The 20,032-nt window shown below is 38.8% G+C and overlaps 1 protein-coding gene across 2 annotated transcripts in view; it reads right to left on the bottom strand.

The window, feature by feature from the left end:
• Nucleotides 1-12,649, bottom strand: part of trim2a (tripartite motif containing 2a) — a 40,900-nt gene extending 28,251 nt beyond the window's left edge. Inside the window, exon 1 of one of the 2 annotated variants that reach the window (XM_066658757.1) lies at nt 12,585-12,649. The gene's annotated coding sequence lies outside the window, so the exon portion shown is untranslated. Of the gene's footprint in view, nt 1-3,112; nt 3,175-12,584 lie in introns of those variants that run through there. The other variant, XM_066658754.1, reaches the window with a different exon arrangement.
• Nucleotides 12,650-20,032: the final 7,383 nt, after the last annotated feature.

The following is a 20,032-nucleotide window of genomic DNA, read 5'->3' as shown; positions in this document are numbered from 1 at the left end:
TGCCACCAGGTTTTCAATGAGTGTACACTGAGTGTAAAGTATTTTCTGAAAAATCAAGATTGCTATAAACTAGCTTCTAATAACCTTGATTACAGAATAAGTAGTAATTGCTTATTGGTATGGGTACAAGAAAATGTTAAATAATGAAATATTGTATCACAGTCAACAATGATAAGTCAGTTCATTCATTCATCATTCATTCATTCATTCTCTATAACAGCTTATCCAGTTCAGGGTCGCGGTGGGTCCAAAGCCAACCTGGAATCATTGGGCTGAGAACACATTGCTAGCAGTGTTGTCAGTTAGGTGATCTGATGATCTTATGCTGCTCTTAGTGGAGAGACGAACTCCAATCAGGACATGAGTAGACAGTCACTAACGCAGAACGGCTGTCCCACTACTTTGCGACATGTTTGATAACTGCTTGTCCTACAGTTTCTGCTCAGGTTTGTTTTTAATTAAGGTGAAACTCAGCCAAGTTTCTCTACGAATCTACTGTTTTAATGAAACCATCCATAGTGAAACTACAGCATTTGTAATAAATAAATAATTAAAACAAATACAGTGCAAATACATAATGTGGGTGGCACAGCAGGTAGTGTCACATTCACACAGCTCCAGGGACCTGGAGGTTGTGGGTTCATGTCCAACTCGGGGTGACTGTCTGTGAGGAGTTGTGTGTTCTCCCGTGTCTGTGTGGGTTTCCTCCAGGTGCTCCAGTTTCCTCCAAGAACACACGGTGGATTGATGACTCAAAAAAAGTGTCCATAGGTGTGAGTGAATGTGTTGCCCTGCAAAGGACTGGCACCCCCTTCAGGGTGTGTTCTTGCCTTGCGCTCAGTGATTCCAGGTAGGCTCTGGACCCACCGCGACCCTGAACTGGATAAGCGATTACAGACAATGAATGAAAATGTATATGCATAATTGTTGTATAAATGGATTAATAAAGATTTATCTGCCACACAAAAATAATTTTTACACATTAATTCAAAGCATTCATTAACACCAGCAAAACTGTGCTGAACAAAGGTCACTGGTTACAGCGTTCATTTTAAGTTATAAGGAACTTTAATACAAGACTAAAAATACTAAGAGCCCCTTCCTACTTTCCTTCCTAAATATATTCAAATGAGGCCAGTCAGCCTATCTACTTCCTGGGCAACTATCAGGGGACACGTCTGACAACGCATGAAATTTACTTTGCAATGCATCACAGATATGAGCTTACATATCTAGCTTCTCTAGAGAACAATAAAAAAGTCCTGAATGGATTATAGACCAAAATATATTAGGTCTTTATTTACTACAGTACATGTTACTCAGATATACGTAATGTATGTTGATAACCAGATAATACAAATGTGTCTTTCTTTATATGCAGACCAAATTCTCATTTATTGTCACTGAGTTATTGCTCAATAGATTTTCTGAATTTAATGCAGGTCTGATTTATGGAAGTCTCTCCGAGATCCCCATTACTGTCTTTAAGATTAAGGTCATGGCCAGACACACACCCACACATTTGTCATATCTGAGCACTAAGTTTTCCATGCATGGGCGTCAGAAGGCAGTCTGGTGATGCTGATAACCTCAACTCGCACATCAGGACGTGGAGAGTGTGGCTTTCGCTGAAACTGAGGATTCCTCTCTCAATGTTCTCAACTATCCACAACCAAAGAGTTCAATTCAATTACAAAAAGTTTAATGTGGTGAAATAAAATCTAAATTTCCACAGGTATTTTTTTAAACAAGGTCCATGAGCTGAAAGTTTTTCTTCTGCTGTTTTGCAATGGTTACATTTCAATATGTAAAAAAGCAATAGGGTAAATGTAACGAAAGATATTATTTCCCCCTATATATTCTGTGAGGGAGACTCAGACTTAGCCCAAGCTTGAGTGCCAAACGTAATATACAAAACATGTTTTGGCTGAGGGATGTTTAAATTTATGTACATTTTATTTTATCTCTACTTTTAAATTAGACAAAATGTATAGATTTATGCAGTTTAGGAGATCAGAAGGGTTCAATTTCATTCAGTTAAATCAACTGAAAATAAGTAAATGCTATTTTAATAATTTCATGTTTCACTTAAAAAACAAACAAACAAAAAAAAAACTACTGTAATCGTGAGAAACTTGGAAGAAACTATGGCTTGGGCTAAAAACCGTACACACTTTGATGTCTGAGATATGTTTTCCAATTGTTCTGAAGCGGTTTCAAACAATATTTTTGTTTTAATAGCCATTCATCCCTGGCAGAGTGGTACACAAGGAGAACTGTAAAAACTAATAATAATTTATTCAGCCTTTTCCATAACCCCTTCATTCTGATCAAAGTGGCAGTGGGTCTGAAGCCTTGAGGATGGCTAACAAACTGCATCAGCAGATGAGCTATTGGCTCTGACTTTACGTCTACAAGGTGGACCAACAAGGGTGGTGTCTAATAGAGTGGACAGTGAGTGGATTGCTGTCTGATCCACTCATACCAGTTCAACACACAAACACTGCCACCACAACAGTATCTGTGCACCACTGGGAATGATCCACCATCCAAATCATATAATGATATGATTCTGACCACTGAAGACCAGGGGGAAAGGGGACTAACAATGTATGCAGAGCAACAGAGGGACTACAGTCTAATTGTAGAACTACTAAATGTTCCAGTCTAAACAGAGAAGCTGATGAAAAGACAATGAGTTCAGAAACAACGAGGTAGTGTTAATGATTTGGCTTATTGATGTAAACTGTATAATCTGAAAGTTTTGCTCCGTGTTAATTTCTCCTGTCTGACGTGCTGCACTTAAACCACTCACTAACGGACAGATTTTTCCGCTACAACGTGCTGTGGTCAGTGCAGCCTGTTGCTGAAAACAGAGTATTACGACAGGCAAAGGCTAATTGTACATGACGTGTGGGTAAAGTTCAGTTATAAAGTGGAAAACAGCTCAAAACTAATTTCAGATAAATACGTTCAAACGCTCTAAATAGAGAACAGCTCGTATCTGCGTTCCTTTTTAAAGACGTTTGCAACGGTCAACCTAACACCTCCTCCATCGCTCAGTGTTTTTCCCTTCCTCTAATTCCTCCTTAAAAGGTCTTTGAACACTTACGTGAACTCCATGGCTGCGTTCATCCTCTTCTTTTCTTAAAAACAAAATTAATAAACCCAGAAGCCCTCACTCTGGCTCTGAACGGTCTCTACTCAACGAGCTGTCAAAAAAAGCTGGAGAACCCCAAAGGGGCGGAGCTTTGAGAGTCTCCTGACCAATCACTGCCCGTCATGAGGATTTGGGGCGGTGTCGTGTTAACACGCCTTTTGACCTGTGTCAGTAATGGGAGAAGGATGACCTGAAATGCACTAAAATGGCCGAAGTTGTATTTAATCATAAATATACAAAGAGCAAAGAGAAGATCTCCTTGTTTCTATGCTCGTTATCCATTTTATCAGCAACAGGGCCCACACAGGTGTATTTTTAGCTGCGCAATAACAGATTGTAGTCTTTTTTATTTTTTATTATTCCCCTTTTTCCATAACCTTTAATTGTCAGGACCACCACAAAGGATTCTTCAGGTGGTGGATCATTCTCAGTGCTGCAGTCACCCTAAATGTGTAGTATGTTAGTGTGTGTTGTTCTGTATTGGTGGAGTGTTTAAAATCTGCCCACTCACTGGCCATTGTAGTAAATACACCTACACTTTTGTCCACCTTGATGTAAAGTCTGAGACAGTAGCTCATCCTGATGCTTCACAGTTTATGTTGGTCATCTTTTAGAAATTCATTGGGACACAGAACACTGTTGGCTGAGCATATCAGCAGTGTAACTGCAGTGTAGAAAATGATCCCCACCCAAATAATACCAGCCCTGTGGGGGTCCACTGAAGAACAGGATGGAAAGGGGCTGGTGTATGCAGAGCAACAGATGGACTACAGGTCATCTATATTGTAAGTGTTGCTGAGAGGTCTTTAAAATGAACACTAGGTAAGATCTGGGTTTTTGCTCCTGGGGCTCCTCCTAGTCTTATTCATGTTTACGGCATTGCACTAAATTCAGTGGAGAGGGAGGGGGGTCATTTCCTAATTTCCTCCACAAGCTACATAGTGTAGTTTCTGCAGTGCTGAGCCCAGAGTAGCAACGACAGAGGCTCTTTTCTACCTATTAAAGCTCAGGGATTCTGAAGCTGTAATTATGAGCTTAAAATATTATGTAGTGTTCCTTTAAGGGCTGGGCCACTAATTTTTCAAATTTCCCAATTCAGTGCATGTGATATTCACAGTGCTTCAGAAAAGAAACCACCTTCTGAAAGTTTATATAAAATCATGATAACACTAAAGTAACTGTAAATCTGAAAAATATTTTTCAATACCTTGCATGTCCAAATCTGTAAGAAATTAATTTAAATAAATGTTTTTGTCCATCAGCTTTTTTGCAATAAGTAATACTAAACAATATCTTTATCAGGTCAACATGTTAAGTGCTAAGCGTTTGATTGGTGGGTATACAGTCCTCAGCTTTGGGCTGTGCAACTGTGAGTTGGCTGAAGTAGAAACAGACAAGATTTGCTGCTTCATGCTTGGTCATTGTGGAAAATTAGATAATTGTTCTACAGCTATAAATCAGGCCTCTGAAGATTTAGGCTCATAAAAAAAGAACACACAACAACAAAACACAAACAGAACTGAGGGTGGCAGTTGCCAAATTGTTAGAGAAGCACTGCTTTTATCCGGACGATGAGCAGGAACTTGGTGTAGCGGGTCTGAAGAAACAGCACTATCTCCTCCCTCAACATCTGGGCTGGGGTTCCTTTGAGCAAGGCACCTAACCCTCAACTGCTCCCAGGCCTGGAGTCTCAGGAATTTTAAACAGACTCTGAGAGGCAGGAAGACCCAGAAGGCTATCAGCCTTCAGAGAAACAGGAAAAGTAGCAAAGGAAAATGAGAGCTTTACAGCCTCCAGGTTTCCTTCAGGAGCACACCCTTACCAGCCTAGATCAAGCCAGCTTTAAACATCCCCCTTATTGAGGATGTGCCCTCTTGGACATTGCTGGCACACGACAAGTTCATTGTTGGCACAACTGTCTTAAAGAAACACTAAGTAAAATTTGGTATTTTTGCTTTTGGGCTTCCCCTGAGTGCAGCTCATTTTAACAGCACTGTCCAGAAAATAATGGGGAAGGAAGAGGAGGGAGTGGATGTTTTCCTACCCTCCTCCAAAAGTTACATAGTGCTGTTTCTGCAGTGCTAAGCACAGACTGAGGCTCTAATCTCCCTGTTACAGGTCAATAAAGCACCGCAATGATTTTGAAGTTGCAACTTAAAGGTAAAACTACTACCTAGTGTTGCTTTAAGTGTTAATCCTATAATTAGGACTTAATTCCCAAGTGATGCCTAAGTCCATCCACATCCAAGAATCCCAGGATCACAGCGTTTTATGAAAATCTCAGTATCATATTTTCCAGTGTGGGTTTAGTGTTCTCCTCCAAGTGTGATGAGATATTCAATTACATTGTTATGGCAGCAACTGGAAAATATGTGGTTAGAAAGTTTAAATGTTTTATGTTGATGTTCGTTTGGTTAAAAAAAAATGAAGGAAAAAAAAAAACACATGGACAATGAGCCTTTTAATGGCAACACTATTTACATTACTAGCTTCAGCAGTAGCAGGGAAGTTAGGAAACATATGGAAAAATATATTCATTTTTGAAGCCTGCTGGAATGAATGTGCTGCTTTAAACTTGAATGTGACCCTCCTTCAGGCTTACAAGCTCTTTGCTTGTTTTACAGCTGATGGAAGGTTTCCTTCCCAAACGTCCTGTTCTCTAGAAGTGTGCTGCTTTTGTGAGTGTGTAAGAATAAATGACTGAGAGGGAGAGACACTTAGAGAAAGAGTGGAATAGAGTGCAGGAGGTGATTAATAACTTCTTCCAAGGTTGCTGAAGTTCAGATAACTAAAGGAACTTGGCTTTTGTCCAGTAAAAAATAAAAAAATACAGGCACACTCAGATAAGAATTACTGGTATGCCATGTATTCAGAAAAGCTTCACCCACTTAACCGTCATTCCTTCTGCTGAAATCGTTGTTGTTTTGTTTTTGTTGTCAAAATGCCATCTTTAAACAATACAATTCTTAAAAGGAACACGAGGTAAGATAAGGGATTTTTGTTCCTGGGCTCCCCCTACAGTTGCTGAATGTAATTCACTTTTACAGCACTGTTCTGAAATCAAGGGGGAGGGGAGAGTGTGGAGGGAGGAGTTGTTGTAGATGACGGCAAACCAGGTCTGAAATATTTAATGTTCCTCACTTAATGATCACCAAGTGTAAAGAAATCTAAAGCGTCCCCCTTTATATGAATTATAAATAAATTTGCTGATTATTTTGGAAATAGGTGGGATTTCCCTTTATAGAAGCAGAGCATAGCAGTTTAATGAAAACAGAATGAAACTTTAGCACCCTCAAATGGTTGGTGCAGAAACTACAGAAGGTATAGCATTGAAAAATGTCATAGCCAGAGCTGTAAAGAAACCAGAATGGACGTGTGTGTTGTGTGTTTGTGGCAAGCCAAAATAAAGCATAGGAATGTAAGCCATACGGCATCCTTGACTAATTTAGCTCTTGGTGCACTGGTCAGTCATCACGTGTACTTAACTGTTGTCCTTTAACTGACAGAGTCCAAACCAATCAAATTAAAACCTTTCTGCTTCCATCTCGTTGGTCACTGGAAACCACGTGCCTGGACGCCCTGGAGGTCTAAAGGGTCAATATGTCACTAGCATCTTTTTCCAGTCTATAGTAAATCAATAAGAACGGACTATCACATGCAAACCTGAAACGATCAATGGAGCTGGTTACAGCCCTTCAGCTGCTGAATGAATGCAACTCTGAGCAAAACAGGGTGTGTCTCAGTTCTAATAGAGGTGCCTTGCTTCCTATTGCCTACACAGACATTCAGTTACGCACTCACATGTATCATTCATTCATTATCAGTAACCGCTTATCCAGTTCAGGGTGGCGGTGTGTCCAGAGTCTACCTGGAATCATTGGACACAAGGTGGGAATACACCCTGGAGGGGCGCCAGTCCTTCACAGGGCAACACACACTCACACTGACACTTTTTTGAGTCTCCAATCCACCTAACAACGTGTGTTTTTGGACTGTGGGAGGACTCGAAGCAGGTCCCTGGAGCTGTGCGACTGCGACACTACCTGCTGCGCCACTGTGCCGCCCCTGATTGTTTACTTCCACTGATGAAAGTAGCCTAATATGTAATCTAATATGCAAGTGTTGTAGCTGATTGCAACCCATGTATAGCCATGTATAGCATGGGTAGCCAGCATACTGGGGACCCACTCATTGCTCAAACACACAACTCAAATAAAAATGATATTTAAATTATTTTATATTTTCTGTCAAGAGACTTAGTCATTTCTTCAATTTTAATGTATAAATAAGACTATGAGTCCCAGACCCATTTAACCAATTAAACCTCAAGTAGCATCATACTCCTTACATAATGCACATGACAGATAATAAAACTATTAATACTGCACCCAGACAGTATTTAGACAGTAAGTTGACAGGGAAACGTGAAGATTATAGCTCACTTAAAATAAAGTTTGACATACAACGCAGAATGCAGAAGCTATTTTATTACCAAAAGTGTGCCCAACAGAGGGTGTAGGGAGACATTTGGGATTTGGCCTCGTCTTTGCTGCAACATGGAAATATCTCACAGTGATCACTCATGTTTTCAGACAAGGAGAACTATTTTATTAAGCTTTAAGTCAAACCAGAGGAGTATTTTAGGCAGACAGTCAAGATAAAACATTCTCCAAAAATCTGTTACACTCTTAGAGCGCAGGGACAGTGGGATCAGATTATTTAGGAAAAGGATGAGACAAAATGTATATAGTCCCTTACACACTAAAGCAACACAGGAGTGAATCAAGAAGATTACTGAAGCTTGTATATGATCTGTGTATCAATATTTCACTCAGATTTGGTCAAAGAGCAGAGAAACATTTGCACAAGTCTGACATGCTCACAGCTTTCCATTTATCCTATGATGAAAATTCTAATGTAGCTAACAGTCTTAACAGTCTTTTTCTCCTCATTATGCTACACTGTGGGATCCTTTATGCCCCGACGCAAAGAGGCGGTGGGTGTCTGTACTATATAAAGAGTTTTATAAAGACTCTCTCCACCACAGGGACAGGAGCCATGTATGAGGTTTACATTGGTGTCTGGAACCAGACAATCGGTTCCTTAATATGGTGCCCAGGCCAATAAATAAATAAATAAATCATGGGATTACAAACCTTTTCCATGGGTTGCGATGTCAAAAACATTGCACTGAAAATGGTCTGTTTTTTTTGCAGTTGGGTTGCAATGTAACTTACAGCAACGTCTCAGAAGAGTGTGGATTTCTGAGTGGGCTTGATACAATGGGAAAGGCTCTTACGTAAAGGAGTAACAGCCTGAAGGACAGATCCACTGCATTTTTAAAGCAGACTTGGAAGCTGTGCTTTTAAAAGAGTTATTTATAGAAGTTGACTAGTGTAGTATGAATATTTGATACTGTAATGGAAGAGTTTTGCAAGGAACAATTTGATTGTGTCAGAGCTTCGACTGTATGCTGTTATCAAGATAAAAGAGAAATGATACAACGTCAGCAACAAAAACATATGAGAAGTCTACTCTTTAAGTTAAAAGGTACAGTTATGTTTGTACAAATTCTAATCAAATTTTCTTCAGAAGTTCTCGCTGTGGTGGTGCCCTCAAGGATACACATTCAGTACTTTTAGTTAGGGAACATAATTGTACCATATTCTGTATTAATTGTAGATTTTAAATTTGCGTCAAGTTTATCACTTTCATCTGCAAGACTTGTGTTCTTTTATTTGAAAAGGGTCTAAAATGAAAGATTACAAATATTTACCTTTTCCTAAAGGTAATGTCACACAGCTCCAGGGACCTGGAGGTTGTGTGTTCAATTCCCGCTCTGGGTGACTGTCTGTGAGGAGTTGGTGTGTTCTCCCCGTGTCTGCGTGGGTTTCCTCCGGGTGCACCGGTTTCCTCCCACAGTTCAAAAACACACGTTGCTAGGTGGATTGGCAACTCAATTGTCCGTAGGTGTGAGTGAATGTGTGTGTGTGTGTGTTGCGCTGTGAAGGACTGGCGCCCCCTCCAGTGTGTATTCCCGCCTTGCACCCAATGATTCCAGGTAGGATCTGGACCCACTGCGACCCTGAACTGGATAAGCGGTTACAGATAATGAATGAATGAATGTATAAAGGTAATGTACCTTTAGGAAACTGGACTTTAAAACCACTGTTGTACGTTTTAAAGGTGCACTGTTTTTACCTTTAATGGCAATAATGTACCAGCATGAGGTACATTATGAGGATTGGAAGCCATTCAGCCATTAAAACATTAGAAAGGTCAGGTACTGGTTTTGGATGATTAGTCTTAGTTCACAAACACCACTCCTTATCATAAACATGTTTTGTTACACAAGAGTGTTCAAACACGGTTCTACTCCTCCATAAGAGTGGCATGGTGACCATAGCGCATATGCAACTGCTCCAGAACATTCCATTTTACATCATACATTTCTATGGACATGTTCTGGTTACCACACAGTATATAGTTCAGCTGCAGCAGATAGAGATTAGACACTAAAGCACCCCTTTAAGCCTTTGGGGCTGAAACATCAAACTACATCAGACAAGTGTCTGAGACATTAATGAGTCTACACTATTAAGGTCAAGCTCATCATTTATAATAGCCCTCTTTCAATTTACATACACTTAACCTTAAAAGCCACCATACCCCCTGCCCAAACAAAATCAATTACCACATGCAGCGTCCCCGCGTCAGCACATCTGACTGATGACATGTTAAATGGTGCGTTCAGCCGTTTCTAAAAAGACTGAATAGGTAACACACCAGGACCACCATTTTTAAGTGGGAATGGCATTAATTTTTGTCAAATGTATGCATAATAAAATTGATTATTAAAGTCCTTTTTAACAAAGTGCTCTGAAGCATTAGTGGTGATTGGAACCATATACAACAGAATACCCGATCCCTGACACATTTTTAATGGTGTTTTTATGATTTTGCACTAAAATATATTTTAAAACACACATGCGTTTGTTTTGCTTCACTTGTGAATACCTTCCATAGAAGGTACTTCCATTCAAATATAATATGTTGTAAAACATGCGCGCGCGCACACACACATACATACACACCTCACTGGGAACAGCCATCTACCATTATCAACATTCCATACAGAAACTCAGGACATTCCCAGTCCAGCAGTGACACTGTGGGCCTTACAAACTCCAGCAGCTCTGCTGTGTCTGATCCACTCATAACAACACAACACGCGCAAACATATCACCACCATGTCAAGGACACTGCAACACTGAGATGGATCCACCTCCCAAACCACCTGCTCTGTGGTGGTCCACTGGGAGGTCCTGACCATTAAAAAGCTGGTGGGTTTTTTTTGTGTAAATAATGAATGACATTATGGCTTTGACCATAAGCCTGAAAGAGAATTAACGTTTCTCTTAGGTCAGCAGAACACCAGTACAGATCATGATGATCCTCAAGGTCAAGACACATCTGTCAGGAGAGCCCGGAGAGACCCCCTAATTCATCAAGTCTGTGACATACAATCACTGCTTGAACAGATCAACAATTCCCCAGAGTGACTCAGCAAATGGCTGTCTGTCTGTGGTCCAGAAAAGTCCTTTTTTTTTCATTAGAGATGTCATGACTGATCTAATAATGGACATGAAAGTCATAAGATTAGATTAACCTCATCCTAATATCCTTACACTTCATGTGTTCATATGCAACATGCTCTATGTATTTAACATGAATAGCAGCATTCACATCCAAACGTTTGCGGACACAGCAGGAAACAAGAGCATTCTTCTACTTTGAGGTTCACCCACTCTTGACACTTTTCAATTCTGCACATAAATTGAGAGTAGAAAATCATAAAATAAATGTGACATGAAATAAGAGTGGCACCTTAGACCAGCTGTCTAGGTGCCTGAGATCACCAAGATCAATGCCAAGCAATGGTTAAAGATGTTTATAAATCCCCCCAGCAGTGGAAATGTGTTCTGTTCAGCAATCTATACTCTTGGGAAGAGCTGCATGGGTGTGTGATCCAGAACTAATCATTCAAAATCTGTATCTAACCTCACTAATGTTCTGGTGGCTGAACAACATAAAATCTTCACTGTAATGATCCAACATGTAAAGTAAAGGATGGACAAACCTCTTTCTTATACCCTTGATTTCTGAAGAATTGTTGGACAAGCAGGTGGAAATTGAGAAAAAAAAATCCGGTTTAAAACAGAATCTCTGTTAAGAGTTTGATGACAAGAGAAAATCCAGGCCATGCAGCGCTATAAATACATCACAGGTCTAGCACAGGGGCTTGGAATACATGCTAGATACAAAGGCTTATTAACAAAAAATCAACCTTCAGGGATGAGTACCATCTTACAGTGTTAAATCAAAGCAACATTACATGTCATAAAATCAGATGTGGGTATGTAGACAAGAAGAAATATCCACACCATTATATTAAATATAGCACACCAATGGAACCAAATGGTTCTGATGCAAACACCGTCACTGAGATTGGTCTGATGTGTATATTCAATATGGAGACAGTTACTGACCATCTGACTATCCAATATGTTCTTTGGAAGACCTCTTCCACTGAAAATCAAGTTTTTAAACTTTGTTTTCATGTCAATGTGTTCTTTTTTATAAGCTAGAAGACATCACACGCAAAATAAGCTTTCAGCCTCATGGCTGAACTGCATCTGCTTTGAAGCTGCAGTGTTCCTAAGAGAGTCCCAAAGGGATGAGTTCAGAGATCCCTGGGTTCTTATGTCATAAACCTAAGGACCCAATACTGACACCATGTGGGGTGGGGCTACTGAGCAACAGACGGGTGGGTGGAGACAGAGGTAGCGTCTAATTTCATATTGACAGATCTTCATGTACAGGGAAAAAAAACGGGAATCTAAACCACTTTTAAGGATATAACTTAAAAATCTGTCATTTTGATGAGCAGAGATGAATCAATGACTCTCTATGTCAATGCAGCACTTCACATCCAACCTTTCTTAACAAGTTTGTATATATCATAAAAAGAACAAACAGAAATTTTGGAAAAAATCATTAAACTTCCTCTTATTAATTAAAATCATTTCAGGTCTATGTCTGGTCAAGTGTATGGAATATTATTGGCTGAATATGTAAAGTTTTGGGCACCCCTTGTGAATTGATATATCTGCTTGATTTCTGATAAGAAATCAATAGTGTGATGTTGAAATAGCTCAACTTTAACTGCTACTGAAGACACATCCATACCCTCTATGTACAGATTCATACAAAACACTCAAACCACCATTTTGCAATTATATTTATATAAAAACAACTAAATTAAATATAAACTAGCACACAAATGTTCTCTTGAAGTCGGTTTATATGTCAAGGTAAGAACAACAGGATAAAAAGAGGATAAAACTCTCAAATCATCACTTACGCTTCTTCTGAGGAGCCGGAGCCGTGTGAGATGCGAGGAGCTGTGGGCATTAACGGGTTTTGCTGCCCTCCTCTTTAAATCAGCATTGGTTTAGTCCACAGCCGGTGTTCAATCAATGGTTTGGGCCGCTGTATTTTCTATTCCTAACCGTATTCGGTCAAGTCCCGCCTTACCATGCTATGATTGGGTAATTTCTTTCAGCCACCGCGATATGATTGGATAGAAGATGATCATCAGAAGCAGTCCACGACATTAGCCAATCCTCATGCGCGTGACGGGATATCACCAGCCAATCAGAGCGCAGAATCGAGTGTTTTGGCAGAAAATGGGTGGAAAAAAAAGCAATTCACACTAGTTTCCTCTTGAGACGAGGAATTCATAAATTATTTATATGAATTGTGTCAATAATGGATGGAACTGCCAAAGATAAACAGTAAGTTTAAAGCAAAATAGAAATAGATGAATACTAGATAAAAAAAAGGGGCCTAACAGAAACTTAATTCAACAGCGTATAATACAAAAGCTAGCATGATCCATTTATATCCCAAAATAAATTTTATATTAATTTTGTAAATAAATAAATAAATAAATAACAGGGTTGGTTTTGTCTTATCTGATCAAAAGTCGTGAAATATTATAAATTTATACGTTAAGTGAATACAGTAACCAACTCATTCATTATCTGTAACCGCTTATCCAGTTCAGGGTCATGGTGGGTGGGTGAAAGGAATACACCCTGGAGGGGGTGACAATCCTTCACAGGGCAACACACACTAACTCACACCTACGGACACTTCTGATTTGCCAGTCCACGTGTGTTTTTGGACTATAGGAGGAAACTGGAGCACCCCCACACAGACACAGGGAGAACATACCAAACTCCTCACAGACAGTCACCCAGAGCGGGACTCAAATCCACAACCTCCAGGTCCCTGGAGCTGTGTGACTGCGACACTACCTGCCGCGCCACCGTAGTAGCCCGCAGTAATCAACTTTAATAATTATTTCCTTTTTGAAAGACACAATTCTCATGTGAGCAAAAGAGTTCCTAGTAAGTACAGATTTGTGCTTCTACTCTTCTGTAGGTCAGTGGACTAGATTTTGGAGCATGCTGTGAAGATTTAATATTCAGCAATTAGTGAGATCAGGTGTTGATGTTGGGATGAACAGTTTGAACGGAGCTTCTTTATTTCAGAGTATACAAGCTGACTACTGCATAAGCCAATTCTGGGGGGGTCTATACAATTCTAGCCAACGCTTGGCATTGAGTTTTTTAAGAGGTTGAATTACTTCCACAAACTTTTGGTTATATTGTGTATGCTATTGCAATCACACACAGTAAAAGATAATTAAAGTCTGTTTGTGTTCATGTAAAAAAAGGCACTATATAATCTGGTTACAGCAAAACTAAAGATAATCATGTTGTCAAATATTTGGTCCACAGTGCATGTGGGCTTTATCGCATACTTAAGACCCCTGGATGAATTTGGTGGGGGAGCGCACCCCCCGTTACCATGACAACCCTTCAGAGGGCTGCCCCCTAACCTTGGGGAGACGGTTGCCATATCAACAACCCATTATGCATCAGCCCAATGAAAATCTTCTGAAAAAGGAAAAGAAAAGTTATTTGCATTCCTTTTTTTTGAATCAGGATTTTCTTTTCTACTGACAGACAACCAGCAGTGGGTGCAGCCTTTACCCCCCTCACTCACACCCGTTTTCATTATTGCTGGGGATAATCACATAAAAGAGTTGCATTTCCAGCCTTGGAGAAGCTGACTGGACTGGAAATTAAGCAATTCCAGCACGCATCGCAGCACTGAGGATTATTCTGTCCTCTTCTCTCTTCCTTCTTTTTATCCAAAATGCTTTGTTACCTTTTCCACAAGACAATTTTTCACTGACAAGCAACGTACATGAGCAAGGTCTACTACAAATAACACATACTAACTAATGTAAAATGTTAGAAATTAAAAAAAAATTAAATCTAACATTTACTAAATCTAACATTTACTAAACATATACATGTACTATTATTATTACATAAATATATACATATACTATTACAGTGAAGTGTAATTGTATAATAGACAATTAACTCCCTCTTTAATTGGACAAAGCCTACTGTGAATGATGAAAAACTATTGTTGTTTCACATATTCTTACCACATTTTGAATCCAGTCACATGAAATGGTGAAGTGATGAGATGCAAACTACAAATAAGTAAGAATCTTCTCAGACTCCAATTCCATCACTGATGAATCTGAAACACAGACATTGACTGAGATTACCAAAGATAGTATGAAAGGACCAATAAACCACAGTATACACCGATCAGCCATAAAACAAAAACCATCTCCTTGTTTCCAATGTTCCTTGAGTTCCACTGACCATAACAGGAGCACGTTGTAGTTTTATAATTACCGACTATAGTCCATTCGTTGCTCTGTATACTGAGTGAAGAAAGAGTGAGGTGGCCAAAATGTATTTGGTGATTGGTGTATAAACTCACTGGTTACTTTATTTAAAACACCTTGTAGCTTGATTGTGCAGCTCATCTGCTGATGTTTGTGTTGGCCATCCTCTAGTCATTCACCAGTAGTCAGTTTTAGGCAACTAAGCCTTTCCTGGCTGGATATTTTGGGCTGATCACTTTTGCATATTGTGGCATTGGCCTGGCATGTGGGGGGCCTGGGCCTGTTAGGATTTATGGTGATCTGCATCTATGAGCAGCCATGGCCTAATGGATAGAGGACCAGGCTTGGTACTGGAAGGATGCCGGTTTAATCCCCAAGATTGGTGGAAACAGCCGTGGCTGAAGTGCCCTTGAGCAAGGCACTGAACACCTAACGGCTCCCTGGAAGCTGGGGATGGCTGTCTCTCACTCAGGGTGTGTGTTCACTGCCACAGATGGGTTAAATGCGGAAGACACATTTTGTTGTACAATGACAAATAATTGCATATTATCATACAGTTCACCTCCTTGGCGGCTTGGTGTTGTTTGGGACTGTTCTGAGGGTGTTATTTATGTGTCTGGGTATATAATGTGCTAAAAGGTGTAATAATGAGCACCCTTGAGCAGACTTATTACTCCTTATTTGACACTTGCTCCAATATACATGATATTTACATGAGAATCATCTGTATTCACTGTACAGTATTTATGTACTTATTGTACAATATGTATTTATTGCACTGTATTAAGAAATGAATTGCCATAAAAATTAATAACAAGACCAGCAGTAACAATATGGAGTGCAGCACTATAATAGCACAGCACCTATCAGTGTGTATTATTACAGTGTCACTATGGATCTGTACGGTGTATTTCAGCACAGTTCAGACATCAATTAAAGTCAATTAAAAGAGGTGGTCTCTGACATTTGCACAGTACTATGTACAGTATGTTAAACCTATAGAATAGTAAGTGCATATATACATAATGTATATATTGTTCATAGTGGATCAGACACTACTGGTGTTTTTTCCATATTATGTTTGAACATATTTCTGGTTTGAGTCAACAATGTGCAGCACGTTGTGTGTATACTGCTCTGTTTAAATTCATTAGGTGCAGACAGTGGATCAGCAGCTGGTGCTTGTTTTGAGAAGAACTTTCACCCACTCCACAAATCTGCACTTAGCTTCTTAACTCTAATCACCAGCCACTTCTGACCTCAGCTCTAATCAGGCCAGCAGTCTTCAATGGGCACTGCACTGGGTGTGATGTGTAGTTGTAAACTCTTACTTGTCTTGCATGTACAGTAAATACATGCATGTACAATCATGCACAAAGTCAGTCAAGGCTGGGCATTATAGTGATTCTATAATTATTAAGTGGGGCCATTGGTTAGTAAACTGGAGACAAGTCTATTCAATTCAATTTCATAGAGCACTTTTTATAGCTGTTGGTTTCACAAAGCACCTTTACAGAATTCAGGGTCCTAGTCCCATGTGAGCAAGCTGAGGCAAGGAAAAATTCTTTCAAAGCAATGTAAGTTTTGGCAGGTGATTTTGATTTAGTTTCAGTCATAGCATTTTGGCTAAAATGTGTATTAGTTTTAGTTTAATATTAATCATATTATTATTGTTAGTTTTAGCTATTAAAACCATATTAAGTCTAGTTGATTTGGCCTGTCAAAGCCAAATGACTGATCTTCATGATCCCTACTTCTTGGGATTTCAGGGTAGAGCAATTACGTTGCTTGTGCTTTTTGAAGCGATCCCAGTTACAGATTTTGGAATACAAACTTCCAAATAGGGTTTTTTTTGCCATAGGATTATATTGGCCAAAATTCCAACCTGCTCTAACTTCAAAAGCCACAAGATATTGAAGGACCATTCACATCAAGTTTCAGAACGATCGCACTCATCCATCTCATTTTATCCCTCATTAAATATCCCTCCATTCATTTGAATGGGGAAGGCTAGAGTGGGTGATGTCACAATCCACTGTTCCTATAGGGGTCTTTCTGAATAAGATTCGTCTAAACGTTTCCTTCTAAAATCCTTATACTTTCACCTCGAAACTACATTTAAACTGCAAATAGTAGGACAATGTCCTCTTTCTAACACCTATAAATATGAAATCACTTTATTGTTGAGTTTTTGAGTTATGAGTGTTTGTTCGGCACTAGGGATGGTCCCAGGCCCCACAGACATAGTGATATTTTAAAGGTTGCATTGGATCAAATTTTCTACAAATTTAACCTCAGCTATTTAGCAGCATATAAGCTAATGTTGCAATGATGCTAACAATATGTGATAATCTAAATACAAATTTTGTTCACAAACATTCCCCCTGTAGTTTTAGTCTATTACATTAACAATAATTTTAGACATGTATTTTTAAAGCTTTTAGTATTTTTGATTTGTTTGTTATTATTTTTTTTTATACAACAGCGTAACCGTTATTTTACATTTAAAAAGGTCAACATCCAAATTTCTATCAGACATACTCATTATCATATCTCTCATATTTGTTGGTAATATTTGTATTAGTTTGTTTTCCAAAATAAAAGTCTCTGTGAATCTGTTTGAGGAGATTAAAAAATAGTTATGTCCTGTACAGGACAGTAATCTGAGTGGTCCGATGGTGGACCAGCAGTGGTCTACAGTTAGTGGTTTGCCAAACTATTAGGCCAGTAGACTGAAAATACTCACTGTCAATGACAGGGAAACACAATCCAAGAAATATTCAAGATGTTTAATAAATGCAGGATTGGCAGTCATTTAAATACTGCACAAAAATAGCAGATTTCCATCCATGCTTAAATGAAAGACAGTGGAAGTCCCACCATGTGGGAGCTAGAACAGAGATGACTCCTGATGCTTGTTTTCCATGAGATCTGAATGATGGTGAATCTAGCCAAACCATACTTGAAGCTGAACGTGTTTGAAACATGAATTGGGTTTTGATCATTGCCTTCATGTAGGGAGGAGCTGGTCTATTTTGGATTTAGCAGGCAAGTGTAAGGGGTTTTAAATCTGATGCGGGCAGCTACTGGAAGCCAGTGTAAGGAGTGCACCTAACCTAACAAAAAAACATCCAATTAATGTAAAAACAAAAGCAGATTTGCATATTTAGATTAGCATAAGTGTAGCCTTACACAAACATATAAAATTAATATATTAGATATGAATAACCCTGCACATATTATGACAAAATTGAAAGCTTAAAACTTTAAGTACTCTACTCATATTGTATTTAAAATAATGTATTTAATAATTTAAACCTTTACCTGCTTGTGCGACTTTGTCCGGCATTACAGGACAATGTTGTGTATAGGACATGTGCAGTTAGGCATATCACAAAAGTTATTTACAACAAAAAACTACAAATTACCTGAGGACAGAGGCGTGAAGTTCCATCCTTGATTTGAACTAAAGTGGTGTTTATTTCAGACATCTGGCACGTCAAGGTCAGCATTAGAAATCACAGAAGTAAGATGGATGTATTCCACAAAAGATCCAACATTTACTCCATGTACTGGGTGAGGATAAAATAGTTTGAGGACAATTTTACAGCCAGAGGTTGCATTCTGGGCAAAAAAAAGAAAAGTCAGTATTTGCCTGACTTAGACACATCTTCTACCATCAGAGTTCAGAAAGCGTGTGCCTTTAGTAAAGAGATTAAAGGTGGGATCGAGCGCTAATCCCAAGCACAGAAAGTTAATCCAGCTGTCTGAGTGACCGGTAAGTCCAATGTCCTCCTCAAAGAAATCAACAGAGGTAAAGGCACTACAACAGTTGGTTTTCCTGACCTCACTTTATGCTTTATTTTGTTAGCAAAGAAAGTTCTTTGATTTATACAACAGTGAACATTATTTGGTGCTAAGCTTCATGGCCCAAAATTTGTGTTCACCTGCTTGTTCAAACCTTCTTCTAAAATTAAAAGTATTTATCAGTATTGTGTCAGTTTATGTTTTAGTAGCAACATGTAATCAACATGTTTCAACAAATTTCAACAAATGTTTGGGGAGTAGATAATCCAGAGGTTTTTAAATATTCAGGGACATATAGTTTATGGCAAGACTGTTAACAGCATGTTATGCACCCATGTTAAAACAAACACAAAATAGGCAATTTATTGTCTCGATCATTGAAAAACACTGAAGTAACGTTAATCCAGGAGTCATAACTGGGTGAATTTGTGCCACCTGGTGTTGTATAATGAATCTCTTTATTTTTATGTGATGTTTGTGATTAATCTCTATATCCTCAACTGTGGAAAAACACAAAGAAAATTTGCGGTTAACCTGCTGTACAAAAGTTCAAGAAATGGTTGATAGCAGCCATTTTGAAGCCTGAATTGTGCCTTTAATTTTATAGTCATTTAAGGTTTGTGATATAATGTCAGAATTCACATAAGTAAGAACATTTGACGTTATTTCACTGTTTTGAGATGAGCTTGTGACAAGAGAATCATAATGAGTTTAGAATGAAGTGTGTATAATGCAAATATGTTTTACCTGAGTGTCTGCCATACAAAACTAGATTTAACTGATTTAGAATTAGATTAAATAATGGTTTAAGCTTCCATTACATGTTAGCTACGTTAGCTTCATCATAGCACCATCTCAGACCACTGTATGTTCTATGCAAATGGTCAGAACACAACACATGATCCTATATCAAGGAGTTTTTAGTATTAGCTTCATTTACATAGCACCAGTGCAAAACTAAATAAATTTCAGGTACTAAAGACTAAATGTCCTGATTCATTGTCTATATCTGGAGTAAAGAGAACCTGTATAATTGCTATATTTTCACAAATCACTATGTTGTGTCTGAACCGAGGGCCCAAGCAAGGCAAATTTGTTGTATGTTGTCTGAGATTCAAAATGCTGACTCATTGTAAACTATGACATAGATAGATGGCTCAGCATAGCCTAGGATACAATTATAAAATCATCCCCAAAAGTGAACATCAGGGTCAGTTCCATGG

The sequence above is a fragment of the Hoplias malabaricus genome, chromosome 2 (assembly GCF_029633855.1).
Source record: "Hoplias malabaricus isolate fHopMal1 chromosome 2, fHopMal1.hap1, whole genome shotgun sequence".
In the NCBI taxonomy this organism is placed as follows: domain Eukaryota; kingdom Metazoa; phylum Chordata; class Actinopteri; order Characiformes; family Erythrinidae; genus Hoplias; species Hoplias malabaricus.
This window is presented reverse-complemented; position numbering and strand designations above follow the sequence as displayed.